General features: G+C 30.5%; 1 protein-coding gene across 20 annotated transcripts in view; it reads left to right on the top strand.

The window, feature by feature from the left end:
- LOC142325978 (CUGBP Elav-like family member 1) overlaps positions 1 to 26,698 on the top strand; it is a 1,952,897-nt gene that overhangs the window by 383,990 nt on the left and 1,542,209 nt on the right. For all 20 annotated transcript variants that reach the window (XM_075367994.1, XM_075367987.1, XM_075367984.1 and 17 more), the window contains exon 2: positions 17,646 to 17,785. The gene's annotated coding sequence lies outside the window, so the exon portion shown is untranslated. The remainder of the gene's footprint in view (positions 1 to 17,645; positions 17,786 to 26,698) is intronic.

Below are 26,698 nucleotides of genomic sequence, written 5' to 3'. Positions count from 1 at the left end.
AAAAAGAAACTGAAAATTACACAACAGTTGAAAAATAAAAATGAGAGAAATTATATTAAATGCATCGGGTAGTACTATGAACTGTGCTGTCATTAGCGAAGATTTTCTGTGAATATACTTTGAACGTGATCAGCTTGCCATTGAAGTAATGCCGATCTTATTAAAACCCAGGAATACGCTAATATGGTATTCATTTTGGGTGTGTGTGTAATGGTAATGGTAACAGCTGCTGCAGAAGAATATGAAATACATTTTCCGAATGGCGGGATTCCATATCTCAAAACAATTAGCGCGACTTTTCTCAGTCATTGTTCACTACCGAGTATTCGTAATAACCTAGTATTCGTAATAACAACACGATGCTGTTATTGATGACATTATTACCGATTCCATTCATCGCAGTGGTCAGTACGCGACGTCTTTCTACGCGGATCCCCCGATCCGCGTAGATGGTTTCGCATCGATGATTAAGAGGAAACTTAAACAAAACAAGTTTCATCCTTGTCATAAACAGCCAGTTCAACATTTACATCCAGGAGACGGTCCGCTTCGCTTGGAGTTTTGCAACTGGTGGAATACAAATCGACAACTCTACAAGTATGTTTTGCTTACCGAGGAAGCAAATTTCACTTGAGATGGCGTCAACAATTTACCCAGTGAACAGAAATGGGCAAAAGTAAATCCTCATGAAAATGTGAAAGGTAATTTTCAACACTAATTTAGCGTCAATGTATTGTATGGACCTTCTTTACAATCAGATGCTTTGACCGTTAACCAATAAAGACGAGCTTCTGTAAACTCCGGGCTCTCGTCCAGATGTGTGTGGTCCAGGGCCGGAAAATCTCTCAGGTGATCAGCACCCATTTTCTCGCAACCACACAGCGGACACTCAGGAAACGGCATCACATGGATGTGGTGAAGGTGACAAGCAAGATACTCGTGGCCAATTTTTAGTCGGAAGGCTGTGACCGCACGCGGTAGGCCGGGGTTAATAGGACTGTCAGTAACCAACGTCTCCCATCTCCTACCAACAGCCGTCTCGGAGAGGCGCTGTTCGCTCCATCTGTCAACCGCCGCATCGACCAGTGCCCTGGATGCAAGGACGATGCCCTGCCGCAAGGACGCGGGGCAACTAGGTTGGGATAGAGTCATCCCTAACTTGGCCAATTTATCGGCCTCCTAATTTTCACGTATTTTGACATAACTGGGTATCCACTGAAATATCAGTGTCCACCGCGATTTCCCAGGCTTTCCAGGCTTCTTCTACATTAAACCGTCCTCCGGCAGTCCGTTTGGGTGTTGCGCGATTTATTATGAATACCGGCTTGGGATTCAACCAAAAATACTGCTTTCAAAGTAGAAACTAGGTTTTCCAATTCGGCCGCAGCGGCGTGCACTGCTCCAAATTCGCCATCGTAGTTGCTGAGAGGGCACCTATGCCCCCTCACCATAGGGGCAGCATTAGTATAGCCCTCAGCATTAGGGGGCTGTATGTCCCTGGAAGAGACGGCAGTAGTACCCAGCTCCTGTTTCTCCACTGCCTGAAATTGAAGATCCGTCAGTGTAGACGTGAATTCACTCGTCCTCCGGAAATTTCTCGTGGATGGTTTGTAGGGCTAGCCTGCTTCATTTCATGCTGTATGGAGGCGTGTTTTGGTGTTCTTGAATTCGTAGCGAGCTTGAGATAAGTGGTTGAAGAAGTCCTAGCTTGTTCAATATTCACGTGGGATGCAATGTTCACGGATGCAATATCATATTTCCTTATAAGTTTAGAAAATAAAAAAACATAATTGCCAAAAAATGAAATAAAAAATAAATAAATGAAGTAAAAAAACGACAATAAATCTAATTAAAAAAAAAACCAAGTTGTGGAAATAAAGAACTTATAAATACCATTATGCAGTATTAAATTAAATAAAACAATGGTGACCAATCAACTTTTAGTTTTAAATATATTTTCTCTGTTGTAGAAATAGCAGACATTAAAGTTTGTCTAATAATTAAGTTCTTATCAGGTCTCTCAACGATAAGAAAATTTTATCTTTCAACGAAAATATTTAAATGCAGGTGAGGGTCTCTTCAATATAAAATAATTACTATTCAGAGTTCTTTAATACAGGACAATTACTAGAGCTCCACGAACCCGTTAACTTTTTTTACTACTCAGAACTCCCAGTTAATTTTTGTTCTGGTTTGGTTCCATCGTGATTTTATATTATACTAGCAATATTACAATTATTTTATTTTATTAATTACTGCGTAACGGTGTTTCGTCCTTTATTTCCACACCTTGATTTATTTTTTTCATTCAATTTAATTTCTTAATAAGTTCTTGATAATGTAATACTTTTTAGTGATCATCGAGAAAAATTCATGATAAGTTCGAAAACTTATGAATAAAACGTATTTAACGTACTGAGTCAAATGAGGAAAATGTACATATTTTAATTTATTTATTTATCGCCGTGTACCAATCTAAACTTACAGATTTCTCAACCGATTGAGTTCTTCGAGGGGACTTTTTATCGTGCGGATCATAAAGCAATTTTCTAGGATTCAAACAACTAATGACTAAACTCTCACTGTCTCACATGACTCAGTGCTATGTAGGCCTGGCCCTTGACAAACATGTGTAGTTTATGGGACCGTCACAGACCAGCACAATATTAGTGGCAGGATACGCCGTTCCACTTTGTCCCTAAAGCATCAAATTCAAAGATGGTGGGCTGTAACTTCAATCCAATGGCGATAGCATTTCCTCAGTCATACTGTCATCAAATATTACAAAGACCGTTTGTGGGAGCTCGCCTGGCTCAAGCTGGTCTCGGCGTAACGCAGACCACTCGATTTTTGTTCCGGTTTGGTTCCATCTTGATTTTGTATTACATTAGCAAATACCCTGTTTAAATTTTGAAAATGGGAAGATTGATTGCGAACAACATTTCCGAATAACCGTGATCTGTTAGATCTAGCAGTGTAATTGATGTATGCAAAAGTTAGCCTTCAACCTACTAACAAATACCCCGTTTGAATTTTGAAAATTGGACGATTGTTTGCAGAGATATTATAAGAGCACCCTGTTGCACCTCCCAAAATAGTGGCCCAGGCTCACCCATTTGTTATCAGTTGATGGTGATGATTGGTCTAGCCTCGCACGAGGTGCTTGCATCACTTCCATCACTTTAGTCTCACACGCAGTTTCCACGGGAAGCCTATTATTAATAAACAGAAATTTTTATTAAACAAACATTTTTTAATTTATTTAGTTAATAGTATTTTATTTTATTTAACGAAAATTTATTTCTATTATTTTTGTAATATTATTTATTCAATTTATTTGAATCGTTCAGTTTAAACCCAGCTAACATAGTGATAAAGGCGCGCAATTTACATTTCATTAATTCAATTCATGAAGTTTGTGCTTCAACCAGGAAATCTCTATTAATGTATATATTCACACACACACACACACACACACACACACATATATATATATATATATTTATTTATATAATGGCACTCCCAATAACGTAAGGATTCCAACGCAGAGTCATATATCTAAATCGGTTCGGCCACTGAACTGCTACGGTGGAACATACATACATATTAGGGCAGTCGTGTAAAAAATCTGATCATTAAGCTCGACTAAACTCGGCTCACCCGAGTTTAGCCGAGCGCGGGAGACAGTCTACTGGGTAGTGAATAAATATGGTCTGTAAGGCTTTGTTGTGAACGCTCATTCGGATAAACTCGAGCAACCGAGTACGCCCGAGCGAGAGAGAAACAGTCAGTTGTGTGTGCTTCTGTGTTTGGCTATGTTTCGTTTTACATTAAATACTTTTGTAATAGTTGTTCGGTGTACGTATAATTAATTATTCGTGTTAACTACAATAAATATCTTTCAATGTACACGTTTAGTGCATCATTGTTCTAATACTGAAATATATTATTGAGAAGTGCTTCATTTATTGTGTATGTAAGTAAATTTATCTATTTCCCATATATATATGGAGTCCGATAGTATAATATTTTAAATCATACTTTTCATTACGTACATAGCTACACTCCGAACAAAATTATATATGTATATTATATTATATAAAAAATAATTATTAACTTTAATTATTTATTACTTAATTTATGTCTTGTCCTGATTCGTCCAAGTAATGTCATTCATATATATATATATATATATATATATATATATAAATATTTGAAACGTTTACGATCGTTATAGAAGTTTTCACTTCGGCCTTGCTTTAACATTGCACATTTTTTTTTTGTCTTAATTTTGCTTGTACCCTTATCTGATACTTATTATTTCAGTTTCTTATACTTACCTTCTATTTATGAGATTAAATGAAGAATAAAAAAAATATTACTAGTTTCCCTAACATCTAGTCTTGCCCTTAGAAAATCTCTATAACATGAAGTAATTCCTAAAAATTACACATTGAATTTTACAACTATTGAGTAATGAATGAAAATAAAAAAAAATTAAAAACCGTTCCGAATGTAATCCTATACATATTATACATACTGGGACTAAAGGCAGCATAATTTTATAATTAACTATTAATTTTCTTGAAAATGTATATTACCTTTTGTAATTAATCTTTAATTATGATTAATATACTTAATTTGAATATATATTAAGCTATAAAGCTCATACTAAATTATTCCTAAAGTTGGATTATAGTGTACAATATTGTGCATTAGTTCTGTATATTCAGTTCATTAATATAATTTCACTTTACGTAGACTGTGTTGTCATATAGTAAAAGCAAAACATAGCGAAGCATAAGAAGTCCTTTGGTCCTTAACAGCCATAAGACAAAACAACCAACAACAGAGAGACCTGTTTAATCAAATTACATTTCAACCGTCTTGACTATTGATTTCAAAATTAGTATTATTTATTACACATAATATAGTTATAAATTTAATTTAAAACTTTCCAACTTCATTCTGTTATCTGTACCAGCAATATTATTTGCAGAATTTAATTATTACGCTTTAAGATAATTATTGTATTGTTCATTCGTTATTTATGTAGATCTAATTAATTTGTCATTAATTAATTTGTAGATCTAATTAATTTATGTTTTACTATTACACGGAATTTGTCTAGAATTATTATTAGCCGGTCGCTAGTAGTCATTAACTGGTTTAGCAATGTATTTAGGAAAATATTGATAGTGGCTTTATTATAAAATTTTCTTTTACTTATTTTTAATTTTAAATTAGTCATCTCCTAAAAAAATACATTATTAAAACTTTTTTAAACTCTTGATTGGAATAGTAATTTTTGTATGCTTTTGTCTTTTAATAATTAATGTAGAAGTTACCGTTAAGTTGGTTGGCTTGGTGTAATTTGTGTTAATATTTAATTTACATTTCGCAAATATGTACCTTCATCGTTAATTGTCTATTTTTATTATTTTTAAGAAACGTTCAATTGAATATAAAGAGTATCGGTAAAAGTCTTTAAAAATTGAATGCCAAAACAATAGTAATAAAATTAATTTTAAAAATTGTAGGGGTTCATTCGGTTTCACACTCAAGTTTATGTTGATTTTGTATGTTTTTTTTAAGTGCTTTAAAAAGTAATACTAGTTTCTTGGAAAAAAAATCATAAAAATGGTTATAAAAAAAATCTTATGTGGACCCCAAATGACTTCCTTGTACGCATATTAAATCACATACACACATTTTTTTTTTAAATGAAAAGTATATAAAATTTTACTTCATTAATAACTTATGATTTTTTTTTTGTTATTATTATTGAATTATTTATTGTAATTTTTTTTACAATCTGAGCTTAATAATTTATTAATATATCAATATAATGAAATTAAAAAAAAAATTAAAAAGAAGGAGGTTAGTCGGATTTGAACTGATGTGCCTATGTAAGATCCGAATATTTCAATAATTCGAATTTTATTTAGCTATACCTCTGGAACCAATGAAAATAAGTATTACTTAATATCGTTGAAAAGCTCTCAATGAGGACTTATTAATGAAATTAACAAAATGTCCAAAATCCAATTATTTTGGATTTGTACGTACGTACTGACGTCACGCCGAAACTATTTAAAATGGATATTTCCGTTGAAATTTGAAAACCGACATTTTTCGCGATCACAATACTTCTATTACTTATAAGAAAGTAAAAAGTATAAAAAATCTGATGTAGTCAACACATAACTTCCCTGTACGCCTATTAAATTACATATACACATTTTTTTTAAATGAAAGGTACATAAAATTTTATTTCATATTTTTTTTTATTGTTATTATTTAATTATTATTTATCGGAAAATATTTTTTATAATCAGAGGTTAATAATTATTAATAAATCAATATATTTAAATTAAAAAAAGGAGATGAAGTTTGGTTCGAACAGATGTACCTTTCCAAATATCCAAATATTTCATTAATTAAAATTTTATTTGGCTATAACTTTGGAACCGATGAAAATAAGTACCACTTATGTCATATCGTTGCTCATATATAACAAAAGCTCTTAACTATGGATCCAGTGTTTTTGGATTTTGGGCTTTTTTGAATACTTTTGGCCCAGTCGATTGCAATCAAAAGGGGTGGTGCACAACTAGACGTTACAACAGTCCTAAATCCAAAATTTCAACAACCTTCGGCTAATCGTTTTTGGTTTATGCGAGATACATACGCACGCACATACGTACGGACGTCACGTCGAAACTAGTCAAAATCGATTCAGGGATGGTCAAAATGGATATTTCTGTTGAAATCTGAAAACCGAAATTTTTTGCGATCGCATTACTTCCTTTACTTCGTACATGGAAGTAAAAATATGCTTCATTCATTTTTTCTGTTACGTAAAAATAGCAATTAATCCATATTAAAAATATGATGGAAGAAGAATAATTAAAGTTAGAGTAATTTAAGAGATAACTTTATTCCAACGATGTAATTTAAATGAATATAAATTCATTTCAATGTTTTTAAAATTTCCTATTTAAAAATATATATATATATATTTTTTTATATTTTATAACTCAACACAATACGCTTTTGATTCAAAAAGGGTTCACAACTTTAAAACCATATAAATATTTATTGAGATAACTTATAGATTCAGTTGAGATCTCATTTTTTAGGAAAACACATAAAATTTGTCACCCAGCATTTACTTTGATTCGATGTAGCTTCCATTTTTAACGTGACACCAGACTGTAACTTAGCAACCTTTGCCGATTGCGATTATGACTTACGAGAGCTACTCACGGATACCTGATGTCAGCGAAAAACGCACACTTTGCGTACGACGCGACTGCCGCTTCACTGTACACCACATCCTTGTGGTTTGCATATATTATGCGGCATTACGTCGCAAATTCAAATTACCAAGAGACCTTCGTCGTATCCTAGGAAATGATAAGAATGTACTGGACCGTGTATTGTTACTTCTAAGAAGAACCAATTTACTTCATAAAATTTAACCCGCCATAAAATTTGGTAATATTTTGTTATTCGTGTTCATAGATTATCCTAATTGTTACTTTTTTTTTTACTATTTCATGTTTATTCCTATTATTATCTTTATTTTAATCATATTTTTTACCTTATTTTATTAATATTTTAATATCCGAGAAAGAGTCTTTTGTTATTTTTTGACCGGGTGATGATAACGCGAAAGCGTTTTTCGCCACAAAGGAAAAAAGTCAACAAGATCAGCAGGCAAAGGTGGTACATATAGTCGATCTTTAACAAAACCTCACAAGAGAAAATCTAGTGGGGTCAAATCTGGGGAGCAAGTGGCCATGCAATTGGACTTTCACGAACAGTCCACCGACCTGGGAATGAAGTATCAAGAAAATCACGAACTTCTAGGCTGCAGTGAAGTGGTGACCCGTCTTTCTGATAATAATTGCTTCCATTTTGTTCATCATCATCATCCAACTGAGGAATTAGAAAATTTTTAAGCATGTCCGAATAAACTATACCATTTACGATTGCCTTCTGGAAGGAAAACTGGCTGTCTTTGTTTGCTAATGACACAAAAAATGTTGACCTTAGGGCTATCACGAATGTGCTGCAAAGTTTCATGAGGGTTTTTGCTATTCGACAGTTATGACGTTGACTCATCACAAACAATTACATTGTATAAAAATGTAACATTATCTGAAATTCTATCTATCATTTCCATACAAAATTGCAGCCGATCAACTTTGTCGTCGTCTGTAATATGTTGAACTATGATTAGTTTTTATATGGCTTCATGTGCAATCGCTTATGTCATACGCGCAAAATAGTCGTTTATGGAATGGCTGATTCACGTGATTCACATCGAGTTGCAAAGCTTTCTCTGAGTTATTCCACAGCAACTTTAGTGACGCGTGGACGTCCTGTTATTTTGTATGTTTAACTGAACAATCTGTCTCAACGAAGGTATGGTACCTTCGTTGAGTAAATTGTATGCCTACTTGGTGGGTGGATCCCTACAGTGCTCTACGAAAATTACGTTGAACTGCAGTTGCTGACTGCAAATCGTGAAACCAAAACAGTGAGCACGTTCCTCACCAGTAAATTTATCCATTTTTAACAACACTTGTGGCTGAAGTCGGCACTAATAGACCATGTGAGTCAAAATTGAAAAATTCGTTAACAGAAAGTGTTGTTTCCATAAAAAAATTATCAAATGGTTCTGCAATTTATTAAAAATTGTCACGGTAAGATAATAAGGACTTTCTCGTAAGTACCGGGTGATTCAAAAAGGACTTCAAAATTTTAAAATCATATAAAAATTTAATGAGATAACTTATAGATTCGGTTGCGATCTCATTTCACAGGAAAACACATCAGGTTTTGACTGATGTGTTTTGAATTTTGAAGTCCTTTTTGAATCACCCGGTACTTACGAGAAAGTCCTTATTATCTTACCGTTACAATTTTTAATAAATTGCAGAACCATTTGATTATAATTTTTTTATGGAAACAACACTTTCTGTTAACGAATTTTTCAATAGAGTTTTTTGAATTTTTATTTATTTTGCTGTAACTTTTTTATATTTTATATTTTTGCATATGTTATGTGGCCTTACGTCGCAAATTCAAATTATCAGGAGACCTTCGTCGTATCCTAGGAAATGATAAGAATGTACTGGACCGAGTATTGTTTAACATTATTTTATGTATTTGTATTTAAATAATTGATATCAATTTAAACAGATATATTTTTTGTTCTCGTAATTTACTTTTATATTTATAATTTATCTTATACTGACTGATCCAAATAATATATTTATATTTTGGTCTACCGTCTTTCCGTAGATGCTTTAAAATCTTTCTAGGATGTTATATCTTTATTTATACTAACTGTACAATTTATTTATTATCGAGTAACATAAAAAAGTAATAAAAAAAAGATGTTTGTAGCCGTAATATACAAACTTCTTAATAAATATAATTACCATTTTAACTATTTTCAGTTAATTTTTCATTTTCAAACAAATGTACTGATGTTTGAGAAAGATTAATTACAGATATTTAAAAAAAATATTTTGATGTTCAAATGGGTATTTTGAGATTACTATACTTTCAAATAATAATTTTAAACTATTTCTCCATTTTTGTTTTTTATTTTATTATTTTTTAATAAAATTACTAATAAATAATATTTTATAATAAATAATAATTATTATTCAACTAATATTTTTCCAAACTCTTAATTAATTCTGACATTTTATTTTCCTTGTATCTATTTGTATCTCTTATTAAATATTTATTTATGTTGATGAAAGATCAGTTACTGCTACTTCTATTATTATTTTTAAATATTGTTATTCAGAATTGTAGGTAGTAAAATTAAGTCACATAATGTAGATTATAATAATTATAATTTTAATTACAAATGTTGGAGATAAAAATTATTGTAATGAGAAAAAATATAACAATTTAATCCTAATATGCTGAAGTACAGTATTTTATCAAATTACTGATTTTAAGATTTAAATAAAGTCAAATTTTTATTAAACAATGTAAGTACAGGAAAAATATCTGTGAAAGTCTATACGCGGTAAATTTTATCAGGTTAATTTAGTATGACGTGGTGTAAAAGTTAAATTACCTCAATATTTAGAAACTTTTGCGAAAGAACAAAGTGAGTTTAAAAAAATATATAAAATTAGCAGATATTAAAAATTACATTGTTAGAAGAATTACTAGAAATTATTGATCAACTTAAAAAGATCATTTATGCTATTATGTTTATCGATAACAGAAACTTTTTCTGAAATATTAATTAATAATTAAATTTTCATATACAAGACGAATACACAAAAATACTAAATACAACATAATATTAACATATTTGTTAAATATTTATAAATATGGGTAAATATAGATTTTGCTTTAAATTATCTAATTTGCCAAATTATTAATTCACACTTTAGAAATATTAGAAATAATTACTAAACCTATATATTGGTTTAGTATCGATTATTAAAACTTTAGAGATTTTAAAACTTCCAAGACAAGCAATTAAAAGAACAATTAATTTACTTCTAATTTAGCTAAATAATAATGGGATTGGATTTAACTATTTTCCAAGATTTTAAAAAATAACAAGAATTATTTCAAAGTTTGTTTAAATTTGATTACAAAATAGTATCTATAATTCATTCAATTTTTATAATAATCTTTTTAAAATATAGAAAAATTTAAAGTGTAATTTAGAAAATAGTAATTGCATTGTTGTTATTCTTTCAATAAATTTTTTATTGACGAAATAAAAACAAAATGTTATGTGGATTTTAAATAAAAATATCAGAAAATCTAGGTGAAAAAATAATCCTTTTAAGTTTTAATTTACTTATTATTTGAAAAACAGAAGAGATAATAAAAAATACATTTAACGACTGTGACCAAAAAAAGACTTATAAAAACAAGAAAACCCCTAAAAATATTATACTAATAATACACATTCAATTAATACACAACACGGTAAAAACATAACTGTTTCTCTTTAGTTTGAAAATTTTAAATGATATTAGTTTTCCCTATTTTCTGTTATTCTGAAGATTATTTTTTCCCGTTTGTACGTGTTCTTAACAGTTTTTAATTATTATATCTATATATTTTATATACGGAACTGTTAATTTTAGATTTCACAACTAGATTCGCTTCTTATTAACTAAAAATATTTTCTGTTAAATTTTGGCATACGTGTACAAAAATTGAATACTACATAGTAGCAAAAAAGAATAATCATACGTAATGATAAATGGCAAGAAAGATATTTTTCTTGAGAAATATTTACTCTTGTTTTTATTACAAAATAATAAATAAGAAACTGGGTAAATTTGTTTATAATTTGATCGATAAATTGAATATTTACAGAGCGTTCTGAAAAGTCGCTGCGTAGGATGCTTTAGAATTATATGGTGCATTATGTTCTTTCGGCTGTAGATTAGTTGCCCTGTGGGTTCGTTGGGAGTTGCTCAGTAATAAACCAAGACGTTAGTCGTTAAGTTGTGTTTCGTTTCGCTTTGTGTTGTTTCATTTATCGGAATCAATAGTTACGAAAAACATAATGGTTCTTTCGGTAGAGGAACGCATTTTTCTCATTGACCACATCCTACGTGAAGGTGACAAGTATACTCATTTAGTGAAGCACCCGTTTTCTGAGAAGTTTCCAAATATTCCTGTTTCCACCGCAGTACAGTTCCAACTTTTAGGGAAAAATTTCTGGCAAGAGGTTCTATTAAAGATGCTGATCGAAGCGGAAGATCGCTTAAACCAAACGAACAGAAGGTGCTTGACATTTCGGATGCTGTGGCTGAATTCCATTAAAGTCAATGTGTATTAGCAGAGCAGCAAGATATCGGATTTGCTACTGCACATAAAGCTCTAAGAAAAGAACTGAAACCTACATGCCAAAAGAATAAATTATTGTCTGTGGTTTAACAGTTTTATTGACCAAAATTCCGTACATGTCCCCGACATTACGATTTTTTACAAATGAAGGATGGTTTCATCTGGGAGGATATTAATTCACAAAATACACGACTATGGTTGACAACTTACCCCATGAATTACACGATCTTTACACGAAAGGAAAATTGAAGTCTGGGTCGGTGGGAGTAGAACGCGCGTTCTGTATCCAAAATGTTTTTAAAAATACAGTTAATAGTGATCGTTATTGTGTTGTTTTAACAAACTTCATTGGTCATTTATCAGAAGTGGAAATCAATTACGGTTGGTTCCAGCAAGATGGCGCTACAGCGCACACATCTAACAGGTCAGTTACTTTGGTGTAAATGTCTTTGGTGAAAGAATCATTTCGATGGGTTTGTGGCTTGCATGATCGCTCGATCTGACTCTTCGAGATTAATTTCTATGGGGACAGCAAAACAAGCACTGTATCACAACAGACCACGCACGAACTAAAAATCGAATAATGTCCTACGTACAAGACATTCAAGTACTTCAAATGGTTAAAGCGTTTCAAAATAAGTTGAAACGTGTGCAGTGTTGTAATGATGTTGGAGGAGACCATTTTCAACACCTTATATAAATTATTCCAGTTATTTTAAAATTCGTTTCTATAAAATTATTAAATAAAAATATAAAGTAATAATTAAGAATGTTTCGTCATCATACTTCTATAATTCCAGTGCTCAGAAACTTTCCAAATGCACTGAAGTACAATACATGAATAAAAATAATAGAAAATACGTTATGCCGTTTGAATGTTTAAAATCTACTTTCTTTTTATACAACTGAAATTTTTATTTTATTCAGTATGTTGATTTAATGTAAAATTTATAATCAACAAATAAATTTAAGTTTTTTTCATTTTATTAGCAATGTAGCCTGTTTTATCACCTTACAGTATGTTACAAAAGTGCATGCAATATTGTAGTATATTATGAAACCCTTTCAACATTGTAATACGAACATATAAATATTTTACAACATTTGTGCTGCTTACGTGTTTTAACATTATGTAAATTATGAATAAAATTGTTTTTATGGTAGATTTACGTTTATCGGAGTATTTTATTCGCTATATGAAAAGTATGTTATTGCAATATATTATTATTGTTTGTTCTTTAAATATATAATTCAAAAAAAAAATCAGTCCATCATAAATTATTTGTACCTTTCATGTATAAGAAAATGCACTCTCAATAAATTATAGGTTAAAATTTGTGATGAAATCCGTAGAATAAAATTAAGATAGAATTATTATCTTCTACTGGACATATCTGGTATAAATTTACTTGGAGGGGAAATGCGTATCAAAAATAAATAACGCTTTCTTGTGATAAAAAGCCCGTTTGATTTAAGTCTACGAAAAAAAATTGATTTTTCGTACTTTTATTTTTAAACAGTCTCTTAAAAAATGTGGGTTATAATTTGCCATAGATGGTCTTAAACAGTATACTAGTGCATCCAGCAAATTTTAAAACGAACCATACTGCTGAATTTTTTCAGAATATGAATACATTTTGAAATGTGTACCTCCTATTCAGTGATGAAATTGTAAAATATATTGCCCCCAAAATAATGCTTATTCTATATTTCATTCATACAAAGACCATTCTTTATTCTCAAGAATTCCAATTTACGCATCTGTTTCTGTTGAATTTCAGTATATCCGTGCAGGAATGTTATAAAATTAACAAGTCCACCTAGTTGCCACGAAAGTTTGCATTTAACAGGCCTTCGTAGAGCGCGTGAGCCAAACAAGTAGTTTGCCGTTGTTGATAATAAGCTATTAACACGTTAACAGTACTTACCGTTTACCTGTAAAAGCTTATCTTTGAGTTAGCTGTAATGTCGGGGAAATCTTCAAAATCAGATATTTGTCGTGAGGAAGTTGTCTGTTGTTTCTTATAATTGAGGATCAAAAGAATAATGTGTGAATGTATGGATTCATCCTTTTATGGGGTGATGGTCAAATTTAGCTCCTAAAAAAAGTGCCGGTTATCACATCAACACATTCTTCTTGAATTTTTTTTATTGTTTGACTTTCCCTGGAAGATTTAAACTAATATATCGTTATGAATATATCGTGGGTGATAATGTGAAAAAAGCAGGTAAAACAGTTAAATTTTGAAGGCTGCAAAAGTAATCTACTACAAATTTAATTTAATTTTACTTATATTATTTTATTTTACTTATTGACTTATTTCTTCTAAATTAGTTTATTTTTTCGGATGATGTTGGATGACCTTTTAAATCATTTACTTTATTATTTATACTTAGCCAGCCGGTCTAGCCAGAACCTAGACCCTCGGAGCTCAGGTCAGCCCAGGCGAATCCCGGAGCCAACTCAGGGGCTCCTCGGAGGCTCCTGGGACCAAGGAGCCTTCCTCATGGCCGCAGAGCTAGCCATTCCCAATTTTCCAGAGGGATCGGCGTCATGGACATCCACAGAACTTGCTGCGGTCTCCATCCCTAACTACTTAGGAACTCCGCCCCCTGGACCCCGCTCTTTAGGTTATCCTTATGGTTGTAAGAAAAACACTGATAAATAATAATTACAGTAGTCATCCTTTATAGAAACCTGAAAAGGAAACTAAATTACAAAAGATAGAATAATAGTAACTATGGTAACTAAAGTATACACACCTTTGACGACGAATAATTCATAACTTATTTTTTACCACGGTTGCAGAAATATAATAATGAAGTAAAAGAATTAATCTATTTTTTCGTTAATGAATATCTTTAATTTACTTCACCTTCATTAGGGACAAAAAAATAATGAATATCTTTAATATATTAATCTTCAAGAGAGCTAGGGCCTCAATCGATGGGTTAAATAACCAGCCGATCGCTTAATGCCTGGGATAACAGGAATGTATCCTGCAAATTTGAAAGTAATCGGTCAGTCGGTTGGTTCTTGCGTGATGCGATAACAAACACACAAACTTTATGCATATATATATTTTCTTTAAAGTCAATTTTAAGACTCATATTCCTCTGTACTCTTATATAAATATAAATAAATAACTTGATCCACCCAGAATAAAATTACATTACAGAATAAAATTAAATTAGGTAGGATGACACCTTATATCATATACGCAAGAGTATTTTCATGATTTTTTCGCGTCTTCAGTTGATCCAATCTTTTAATTGTTCATGTAAAATTACATATTATAAATACACAACATAACAAAATAAAATCTTAATAAATACAATAAAACAAAATATGTTAAAACTTTGGATATAAATTTTAAATTTAATTCAAATCAAAATTGAATTGAAATTTTTTTCCTTTTAAATTTAATATTTAAAATCATATTAAAAGGTCCATATACAAAAATATATCGTCAAATAATAAAAATATTAAATTAAAGTTAAAATGATAAATATGTTAAAAAAGAATGATTATGTGTGTGTGTGTGGGGCTTGGCTAACTAATATTATGTTACCGTTTACGATTTTAAATAGATATATTTAAAAAAGAAATTTCCGAGTAAACAGCGCCCCAGGGGACACCCGTTTGTTATCAGTTATGGTGATGATTACCCTAGTCTCCCACGAGGTGCTCGCATACCTCAGCACTCTAGCCTCACATGCAGTCTACACGGGAAGCCCATTATTGTTAAACAGAAATTTTTTTAATTTATTTAATATTATTTAATTTAACGAAAAAAATATATATATAAAATGTAAATTTAATTCTATTATTTTTGTAATATTATTCATTTTGAATCATTTACTTCAAACCCAACTCACACAGTGTTAGAGATGGTTCATAGTTCATAATTCATTAATTCAATTCATTAAAGTTTCTGTTCAACCAGAAAATCTCCACTACTACATAATTATATATTTATATATAAATACATACATATATATATATTATGTTTTTTAGAAATTTTTTGAGATGAAATATACCTAAAAACCTTCTCAGTTATGTCAAGAAACATGGGTAATAATTTATTGCGATTGATCAATAGTTTTTTTTTATCCCGAACAAACAAAAATGTTTTCCTCTTTAATAGTATAGAAATAGATTTATTAATTTTGTTGCTTTTTATTTTTGAAGGATCCATCTATTGTCTTTTAATTTTGTATGTCGTTGCCAAAAAAAATTATTTCATGCATCTATCGTATCCGAATTTCGTTCAAAAATTTAAAATTTTTTAGCAAATTAGTAGAAGAGTAGGACGGGATTTTTTTATTTTTTCGGGGTTAATAACCTTTTAAGTAATTTGTCTAATTAAATTCAAAAAAGAAAAGGTTATTACTAATTTATAATAAATTATTAAAAACGTTGTGAGAAAAAATGTTAAGTGGATTCTACCTTTGAATAATAAATCCTTAATTTAAATAAATTCTTGACAAAATTGTTTTCATGTAACTAAATTTAGGGCCTAACAATCAGTAAAATTTGTTAAGAAATTACCATTAATTTGTTAAAGATTAATGATGTAACTGTATATGATGTTGAAATATCTCCTGACTTCCTACAATTTTTTTCTTGTAAAATAAATGAATAAATTTTTCTATATTAAAAGGGCTAAAACCTTGCGTGTTTGTAATTGAGTGTAAGTTTTAAAATTTAAATCTCTTTCAATCTTAAAAAGCATAGAAAAGAATGAGTTAATAATTTGATCGTTGTTGAAAAAACAAAAAATTAATATCCAAATTCTAACTTGTCACACGACGTCGACGCTGTTTGCCAAGTTTGTTTGCAATTCTGGCATATAATTATGTTTTATATATATATATATATATATATATATATATATGATGCTCGCTTGGACGCGCTCATACAGATACTGACAGACACACACACAATTTAATAAATATGAATATTTTCTTTTGTCCTAACCTTTCATCATGTAGTATGTGTTTAATTGCATTCTTTTTAACTTGACAATAAATTTCCTGAGACAAAGTAGAAAAATTTCAGAAGTTAATGAAAAATGACTGCGTGTTAAGTGATACATCTATGTAATTTTGGAACTTTTTTTTCAATTAATCTTTTAGGAATATATTTTACATTGCTCCAAACAGAATTAAATGCTTATTTTTATCTTGCATAAAGGGCAATCTGTCCGTAATTTTTATTGTGAACAAAGACAATAATCTTTGCTTCTTTTATTACATTAAAATTAATTTGTTATCCTATCACTGCCAATTTAATTAAAAGTAATGTTAAAATTTATTGAGAAGATTTTCTCCTTTGGTTTATTTAAAGTTAAATTTTTTTGTATGTCTTGATTTAAATTCTACTAGATTTAATAAGCTGTGTGTTTTTATTTAAATAGTCCTATTATCGTATTTCGGCCATAGTGATTGGATCAGCATTAGCGTCTCAGGAATGAGTCGGTTTGCTGAGTCTGAACAAAATGTAGAAGTTATATAAAAATTAACCGTAACATTTTAATAAAAACAATCGTTTAAATTTTACATTATAACTATTAATTAATTCGTATTGTATTAAATAACATGAATTATCTAACTAATTTAATAATCATTGTAATTAACTTTCAAAACTGTAAATATAATAATAGAATTTGACATTCAATTAATAATCTCATTTTGTATTTTTTTTTAAATTCTTTTAAATAAATTGTATTTTAAGTTTTATTATTTTTTAATTTTAAAATTGTGTATTTGTTTGTTTTTTATAGATTTTTGGAAGACGAAATTGTTTGTTGACGATTGTATCCTTAAATAATACAGTTCATACATCACTGTACGTACAACAGCTCATGATTTCCACTGTTGTTTGTTTGTTTGTGTGAATACGCGTCTTCACATATAATATCAGGTGAGTAAACACGTTGAACATTCGCTATTTAAATTAATGTATTAATAATAATTATTATTGATCAATTAATTTTAATCATAATTGTAACTATGATTTCACAATTAATTTTTTTATTATTTATTTAATAGATATTTAAAAATCATAATAAATATGATTTACCACATTAAACATAAACTAATTTTTATTACTTGTTTTTTATAAAATTTACTTGATATGATCAATTTGATTACATAATTACGTATATAAAGGACTGTGTAATTCTGGATGTAAATAATATTTTTTTAGTTGCAGTAATTAATAATTATAATTTATAGTTTTTTTTTGAAGTGGAAACTTCTTTAGGCGCGCTGCGCACTCTTGGATGGTCATTAAAAATGATCTGATCCGTCAAGCTCCGAGGTGAAACGCTCATTCGGGTAAATTCGGTTGAGCCGAGTTTGTTCGAGCGATAGAGAAATAGATGTGCGTGGCTTCTGTGCTTGGCTCCGTTTCGGTTTTACATTAAACACATTCATAATTGTTGACTATTAACTACTATACATATTTTTCAGTGTTTAGTTCATCATAATATTGAAATATATTATTGCAGAATAATTTAGTAATGTATGTAAGTAAATTTATGAATTTTTATGTATATGGGTGTAACAGAATGATATTTCAAAGCATACTTTTCATTATGTGCATAGATAATTTCGTTCCCTACGTACGTAATATATATGTTGTAATATTTTTAATATTAATAAAATATTAAATCTTTTTTTATGTATTTATAAATAATTCTATTTCTCTTGAGAAATTTGAATAATTGAATTGAATAGAAAAGAAATAGTTTGTAAGCTGCGATATATCAAGATGAAAATAAGCGATGATAAGAAAACATTATTTAAATGAAATCTTTGACCTGTCGGTAAGAACACAAAGTAAAATTTTAATGATACATTTGAATATGTATGTTACCTCATGTTTATTGCCATAAATTTCTGATAAAAGAAATTGAGATGTTAGAAGTTTAAAAAAGGTTGGTAGGCTAGAAAATTTAAAAAGGGAAATGGATAGGATAAATGTAGATGTAGTAGGAATTAGTGAGGTTCGGTGGGATGAGGAAGGCGACTTTTAGTCAGGTGATTTTAGATTAATTAACTCAGCTTCAAATAATGGGCAGGCAGGAGTAGGTTTCATAATGAACTAGAAGATAGGGAAGAGAGTAGAGTATTTCAAAACGCATAGGGATAGAATCATTGTAATAAGGATAAAATCAAAACCTACACCGACAACGTTTGTTAACGTCTATATGCCTACAAGCGCCCATGATGATGATGAGGTAGAGTGTGTATACGAAGAGACTGATGAAGCAATTAAACACGTAAAAGGAGATGGAAATTTAATAATAGTTGGAGATTGGAATGCAAGCATTGGAAAAGGCAAGGAAGGAATATAGTGGGTGAATACGGGCTGAGCAAAAGGAATGAAAGAGGGGACCGACTTATAGAGTTTTGCACGAAGTATAATTTAGTAATTGCCAACACCCAATTTAAAAATCATAATAGAAGAATATACACTTGAAAAAAGCCAGGCGATACTGCAAGGTATCAGATAGATTATATCATGGTTAAGCAAAGATTTAGAAATCAACTCGTTGACTGCAAAACTTACCCTGGAGCAGACATTGGTGATAATTGGACCATAATTTGGTGATAATGAAATGTAGATTGGGGTTTAAAAACCTGAAGAAAAGGTGTCAGATGAATCGGTGGATTTTAGAGAAGCTTGAGGAAGAGGAGGTAAAGAAGATTTTTGAGGAGGACATCGCAAGAGGTCTGAGTAAAAAAAGATAAGGTAGAAAATGTAGAAGAAGAATGGGAGAATGTTAAAAAGGAAATTCTTAAATCAGCAGAAGCAAACTTAAGCGGAATAAAGAGAACTAGTAGAAAACCTTGGGTTTCAGACGATATATTGCAGCTGATGGATGAACGTAGAAAATATAAGAATGCTAGTGATGAAGAAAGTAAAAGGAACTATCGGCAATTAAGAAATGCTATAAACAGGAAGTGCAAACTGGCGAAAGAAGAGTGGATTAAAGAAAAGTGTTCAGAAGTGGAAAGAGAAATGAACATTGGTAGAATAGACGGAGCATACAGGAAAGTTAAAGAAAATTTTGGGGTACATAAATTAAAATCTAATAATGTGTTAAAGAAAGATGGTACACCAATATATAATACGAAAGGTAAAGTCGATAGATGGGTGGAATATATTGAAGAGTTATACGGAGGAAATGAATTAGAAAATGGTGTTATAGAGGAAGAAGAGTAAGTTGAGGAGGATGAAATGGGAGAAACAATACTGAGATCTGAATTTAAGAGAGCATTAAAAGATTTAAATGGCAGAACGGCTCCTGGAATAGACGGAATACCTGTAGAATTACTGCGCAGTGCAGGTGAGGAAGCGATTGGTAGATTATACAAACTGGTGTGTAATATTTATGAAAAAGGGGAATTTCCGTCAGACTTCAAAAAAAGTGTTATAGTCATGATACCAAAGAAAGCAGTGGCAGATAAATGTGAAGAATACAGAACAATTAGTTTAACTAGTCATGCATCAAAAATCTTAAATAGAATTCTATACAGAAGATTTGAGAGGAGAGTGGAAGAAGTGTTAGGAGAAGACCAATTTGGTTTCAGGAAAAGTGTAGGGACAAGGAAAGCAATTTTAGGCCTCAGATTAATAGTAGAAGGAAGATTAAAGAAAAACAAACCAACATACTTGGCGTTTATAGACCTAGAAAAGGCATTCGATAACGTAGACTGGAATAAAATGTTCAGCTTTTTAAAAAAATTAGGCTTCAAATACAGAGATAGAAGAACAATTGCTAACATGTATAGGAACCAAACAGCAACAGTAATAATTGAAGAACATAAGAAAGAAGCCGTAATAAGAAAGGGAGTCCGACAAGGATGTTCCCTATCTCCGTTACTTTTTAATCTTTACATGGATCTAGCAGTTAATGATGTTAAGGAACAATTTAGATTCGGAGTAACAGTATAAGGTGAAAAGATAAAGATGCTACGATTTGCTGATGATATAGTAATTCCAGCCGAGAATAAAAAGGATTTAGAAGAAACAATGAACGGCGTAGATGAAGTCCTACGCAAGAACTATCGCATGAAAATAAACAAGAACAAAACAAAAGTAATGAAATGTAGTAGAAATAACAAAGATGGACCACTGAATGTGAATATAGGAGGAGAAAAGATTGTGGAGGTAGAAGAATTTTGTTATTTGGGAAGTACAATTACTAAAGATGGACGAAGCAGGAGCGATATAATATGCCGAATAGCACAAGCGAAACGAGCCTTCAGTAAGAAATATAATTTGTTTACATTAAAAATTAATTTAAATGTCAGGAAAAGATTTTTGAAAGTGTATGTTTGGAGTGTCGCTTTATATGGAAGTGAAACTTTGACAATCGGAGTATCTGAGAAGAAAAGATTAGAAGCTTTTGACATGTGGGCTATAGGAGAATGTTAAAAATCAGATGGGTGGATAATGTGACAAATGAAGAGGTATTGCGGCAAATAGATGAAGAAAGAAGCATTTGGAAAAATATAGTTAAAAGAAGAGACAGACTTATAGGCCACATACTAAGGCATCCTGGAATAGTCGCTTTAATATTGGAAGGACAGGTAGAAGAGAAAAATTGTGTAGGCAGGCCACGTTTGGAATATGTAAAACAAATTGTTAGGGATGTAGGATGTAGAGGTTATACTGAAATGAAACTACTAGCACTAGATAGGGAATCTTGGAGAGCTGCATCAAACCATTCAAATGACTGAAGACAAAAAAAAAATTAACGTTGAAAACATACACAAAATCTACATTTTTTGACTTTTATCTCCCGCTCTTGTGAACCAGTTTGCTTGACAATTAATAGGGTTTTATTCCCAATAGGTTTACATCATCCCACCAGGTTTGTCATAATTTTGCGTCGGGTAGAGCGGACGAAAAAATTGTTTACATACATATATACATATTTATATAATAATTGCAGAATAGTATTTAGGAAACTCCAAAACGTTAAGAAAATATGGTCCCTTTCCCACCGATACACTCTTATAAAATCTGCCCGGTGATTTCTTCGTATTTTTGGGAAATCAAATTCTCGGTTAGGATATCAAAACTTAATCAAAAAATAATTTAGTGTCATATTAAACAATTAATTTAGTATATAATTTATTTAAATATTATCTATGACAATATAAATTAAAGTGTTTGGATGCTTCACCAGAGCTGCATAGGTTTTGTATACATATACGTATTAAATATCTAATATATTTGATGTTAATAAATCAATGAGAATGCTTCCTTCATCGATGTATTACGCGTTGTATGTATAAATAGTTTAATGGACAGAATGTGTATTTTATGTATGGTATAAAAATCCTTTTTTTTGAGACGTAGTTGTAAAGTCAAATTTAACAAAAAATATTTTACATCTGAAACATACTTTTTCTTTCTTTCTTAATTTTTTTTTTAATAAATTAGGCAAATAAACTTTTGTACTTTATTTTATATAAGTGATTATATTATTTGGTATATACATTATATATAAAAATATATTATATTAAAAAATAGATTCTTAGTTTTGAATGTTTTTTTTTTGGCTTTATGTGGTCTACCGATAGGCTTACTATAAATTTGGTGACTGTAACAAATTTTTATAAATTGATGATTACATGTCATAAAATTTTAATCAAACGTAATATATCAATCAATAAAACACGTAGAAATCACATCTCTAATTATGGAATTTGTAAACTTCGCTTGAAAGTCAAACTAAAACGTACAATTATTTCGTATAAATCGGTAAAAGCTACTACTTATCATTAGAAATGAGAAACGAGTATTATAAACAGGTTTCTTTTAGCCAAATGCCTTAGCCTTATATTTCAAACCAATCTAAGACAAATGGGGGAAAAGTACACTTACTACAGTAGGTATGCTGATTTTTCTGTTACATTTGTAACAAAAAGAAGACGAACCATTTGGTGAATCAAAATCGTTCATTAATGTAATGTTCGTTTTACCATGGCAGGTGTCCGTTTCTATGTGCCGGTGGGATACATTTCGTATCAGGTTAAATGTAGCGACTTAGATTTCGTAAAAGTAGGTTAGAACATGATCCTTTTAATAAATTAGTAGATAAAAGCTGTTTAAGACTATCGAATTTATTACGCTGATGAAATAAATTTGCCTCGTTTGTTCTGCGCCTTGCTTCTTGTTAGGACAGCTATCTACGAAGTAACCGGCCCAGCCAGCTTAACTTAACTTAACTGTATTGTATAAACGACTATTACATGTACTCGTGGCAGAGTTTATCGGAAATCTAATTGTGTCCTATTGTTTGATATTTTTTTAGTTACAAATATAAAAAAGTTAGTTGATTTAAGATAATTTTAAAAATAATTATTCATTTATCAATTAAAATACTTAACATTTAAAATAATTGAAAACCTCCTGGTTAATGGTAACAGATTCTTCTTAGGTTATGCCTGTTGTGTATCTGTTTACTATAATATAGTTTGTACTAGATTTACTGTAATTTACACACTCGATTTAAATGTGGGAACGTTTTAAAGGAACTCTCTGATCGTCTGGTTTATCAATGTACGTAGTGTAAAAGACCGTTATTCTAGTAGTACGCCGCTGGACTCTTTAATCGCTTTATTTACAGTTGTTAACACTGGAGTTAAAGTGAGTACATTACTAGAACAGTTGGCTTATTTTTCTATTATGACCGTTTATCAGTGGTAGAACAGAAATATAAAGACTTACAGTATGAATTTTATTTAGCTATAAAATTTTATCTTTCTCTATAATTTCATTTAGCTTAATTATATTTTGTTATCGTTATAAATTTTATATTATGCCTTAAGTAAAATTAAATACAAAATATTTAATTTAATTATTTTTCAAAACTGTTTATTTTAAAACGTAGAAAGTAAAATATATCTCTGGTTAAGTTATTTAAATGTTAAAATAAATTCTTAATATTTAAAATAAATTGAAAATTTATTTTTCCCATTTATTTTTTTTCCTAAAAATTCTTCCTGATAAAAAAATTGGTAATTATATACAATTAGGGAATCACTTCCAGTTTTAAGGAAATTTTGAATATACTTTATATATGACCTTAATTATTCGTTGCATTTGAAATCTTTTGTCGGGATCGCCTTTCACCCGAGTTAAGTAAGTCCTTCGTAAGTTACACAGTACCCTCACCAAAAATTTCGTAAACAACATTACGCAAGTGTAAAGTACATTATTTTCGGGCTAAATAATTTGGTTTAATCTGTTAATGAAGTTTAGATTCACTTCAGAAATTAGATTAGGGTAATCCGCGTGCGCGCGATCGTAAAAACGCTTATGCATACTGAAGTCCAAGTTAGGTTACCGTATTTAATTACCGAGATAATAACTCTATAATAATATCTTGAGTGGTTGTGTGTACACACACACACACACACACACACATAATAATATGTGACGAGTTTAATGAACGAAGCGAGCGTTATGTCATGTTGGCTGATATCGGACGAAGTTCAGTATACAGACCGTTCAGTACATGTAGTTAATATACTATGTAAATTGTGAATTAACAGAGTAAATTTTTAATAATAACGGAACGTAATAAGAAGATTTTTTGTATGATCAAAATGTTTTACCGCGTTCTAAAAAATGTTCTGACTATGGAAATCAAAAATGACCCTTAATGAAGAGAATGGTGTTTTTCGTTGCATCAAACGTGTTTTGACAGTTGACAATTATAATAGAAAAGCGTTCAAACAGTGTCAAAAAAATTTGTCACAATAAAAACACTATCCGAAAACAAAAATCTAATAAGACAACTAATTTGCCGATTCGCAGCTATTGGGTTTTAATTAAGGTTCCAAGACAAGATGTTCTTTTTAATGAAATAACATTACTCCGCACACGTGGGCAGACTGGAGCTCTTGCGTAAAGTGTGCATAGAAGAAGTTTCTAAAGTATCTGATATAATTGTAGTGGTATAAGTAAAGTAATGGAAATCGATGAATCCAAAATTGGCCATCGCAAATACAACCGTGGAAAATTAACTAATGGTAATTTAATTTTTGGTGGCACCGAGCGTCACAGAAAAAAGTCGTTTTTTGTTCCATTACTCGGGGTAGTGAAACATTACTGACCGTTAATTTGAGTGTTATTTTCTGCCCTTCCTAGCATTGTCGCTCTAACATCCATAGTTGACGCGTTTCGGAGAACCGCCATTTTCAAAACTACTTTTACACTAAGTCTTTCTGTGTTGGAATCGTCGAATAAATTGCGATTTTATGCTCCTCCCACTACCCATCCCTACTGTCATGGCTTTATCTAGTTTGTCCCTGCTGCTTTAACTGTTATGCAATTTCTTGAAACTAATCCTTCTGATTCCTTATTTTAACAATTTTAAATTTTTAAATAATACGTCGGATCGAGTTCATATCTCTTATCCTTTTAATTTTAACTTTTATATTTCCATATAAAGTTAAAAGGACAGGATATGATAGTACATGAACAAATAAACACTCACACCGATGTAATATTTATTCATTTTAAATTGCTAAAATAAATAATCGGAAGGATTAGTTTCAAGAAATTGTATAACGTTAAAGCGGGAAGGTCAAAGCAGTGAGACCATGACAGTGGTGATGGTGAGTGGGAAGAGCTAAAAATCGCTGTTAATTCGACGATTCCATCACAGGAACTCAGTGTTATAAGTAGTTTTGAGAATGGAAGTACTCCGAAATGCATCAATCTACGAATATTAGAGTGGCAATGGTAGGAAGCCAGAAAATAACACTCAGATCAATTATGTTAATCCTAGCAAAAATATTTTAAAAATTACCTACCGTTATTAAGCAGTATATTTTGTCTGATACAATAGTAATTAATTTTTGTCTGATATAATAAGTTTACAGCATAAAGGATATATTCATCTAACGGTCACCTATTTTATGAAATTTGTTGACCCTGATACAAGGACACATACACAAAGCATTGGAAGGTCGTGACGAGAGGTACGCGGAACCATGCCAAGATAAAGATAAGGCAACAGAAAACATCATTTAAGCAGTCATATCACTGAACTAATCTTTTGCAGGTTACATTCTGATTAAAAAAATCACGATTTCATGCTCTGTTTAAAGCTACTGGTGAATTATATAACGAAGAACGGTCAGAATCTCTCTTTGACACTGAACCTCCGCTCAACGATAGTAACACTTCCGAAGTGGTCTTTTGAGGAAAAATTAATGACGATAAATTTTTGTGAAATTTATAAATCAACCTAACGTAACCTAACCTATGCTAAAGCTTGATCTAAACCTAATAAAGTAAAGCCCAATTAAATTTCACTTAAATCAAGTTATTTATTCCGTAAATGATGTATATTGTATTTAACCTGATTTAATCCTTAGTGAATCTAATCTCATTTTTAACTTAATTAAAAAACTTTGCCAAATTATTTAGTCCGAAAATGATGTATTTTATACTTGTGCAGTATTGAATTACGAAATTTTGTGAGGATACTAACTTACGAGGAAGGTAAACTCGGATGAAAGGCGATTTCAATTATAACGAATAACGTAGTTGTTAAATAAGGTATATTCCATATTACATTAAAATCGGAGGTGAGTCCCTAATTGTATATAATTACAAAAATCATTTTTATACAAAATTTGAAATTATTCTTTCTACTTTTATTTACTTTTTTAAGATATTTTAAATAATACAATATAAATAAAAGTATAATAAGTTTATAAATTTAAATTAAACTTAAAAATTGTTAAACCTAATTATCAAGAAATAAATTGAGCTGAATCAGATAACAAATCCCTACTT

The sequence above is a fragment of the Lycorma delicatula genome, chromosome 6 (assembly GCF_047948215.1).
Source record: "Lycorma delicatula isolate Av1 chromosome 6, ASM4794821v1, whole genome shotgun sequence".
Lineage (NCBI taxonomy): Eukaryota > Metazoa > Arthropoda > Insecta > Hemiptera > Fulgoridae > Lycorma > Lycorma delicatula.
Note: the sequence above shows the minus strand (reverse complement) of the source record. Positions and strands in the feature narration are given on the sequence as shown.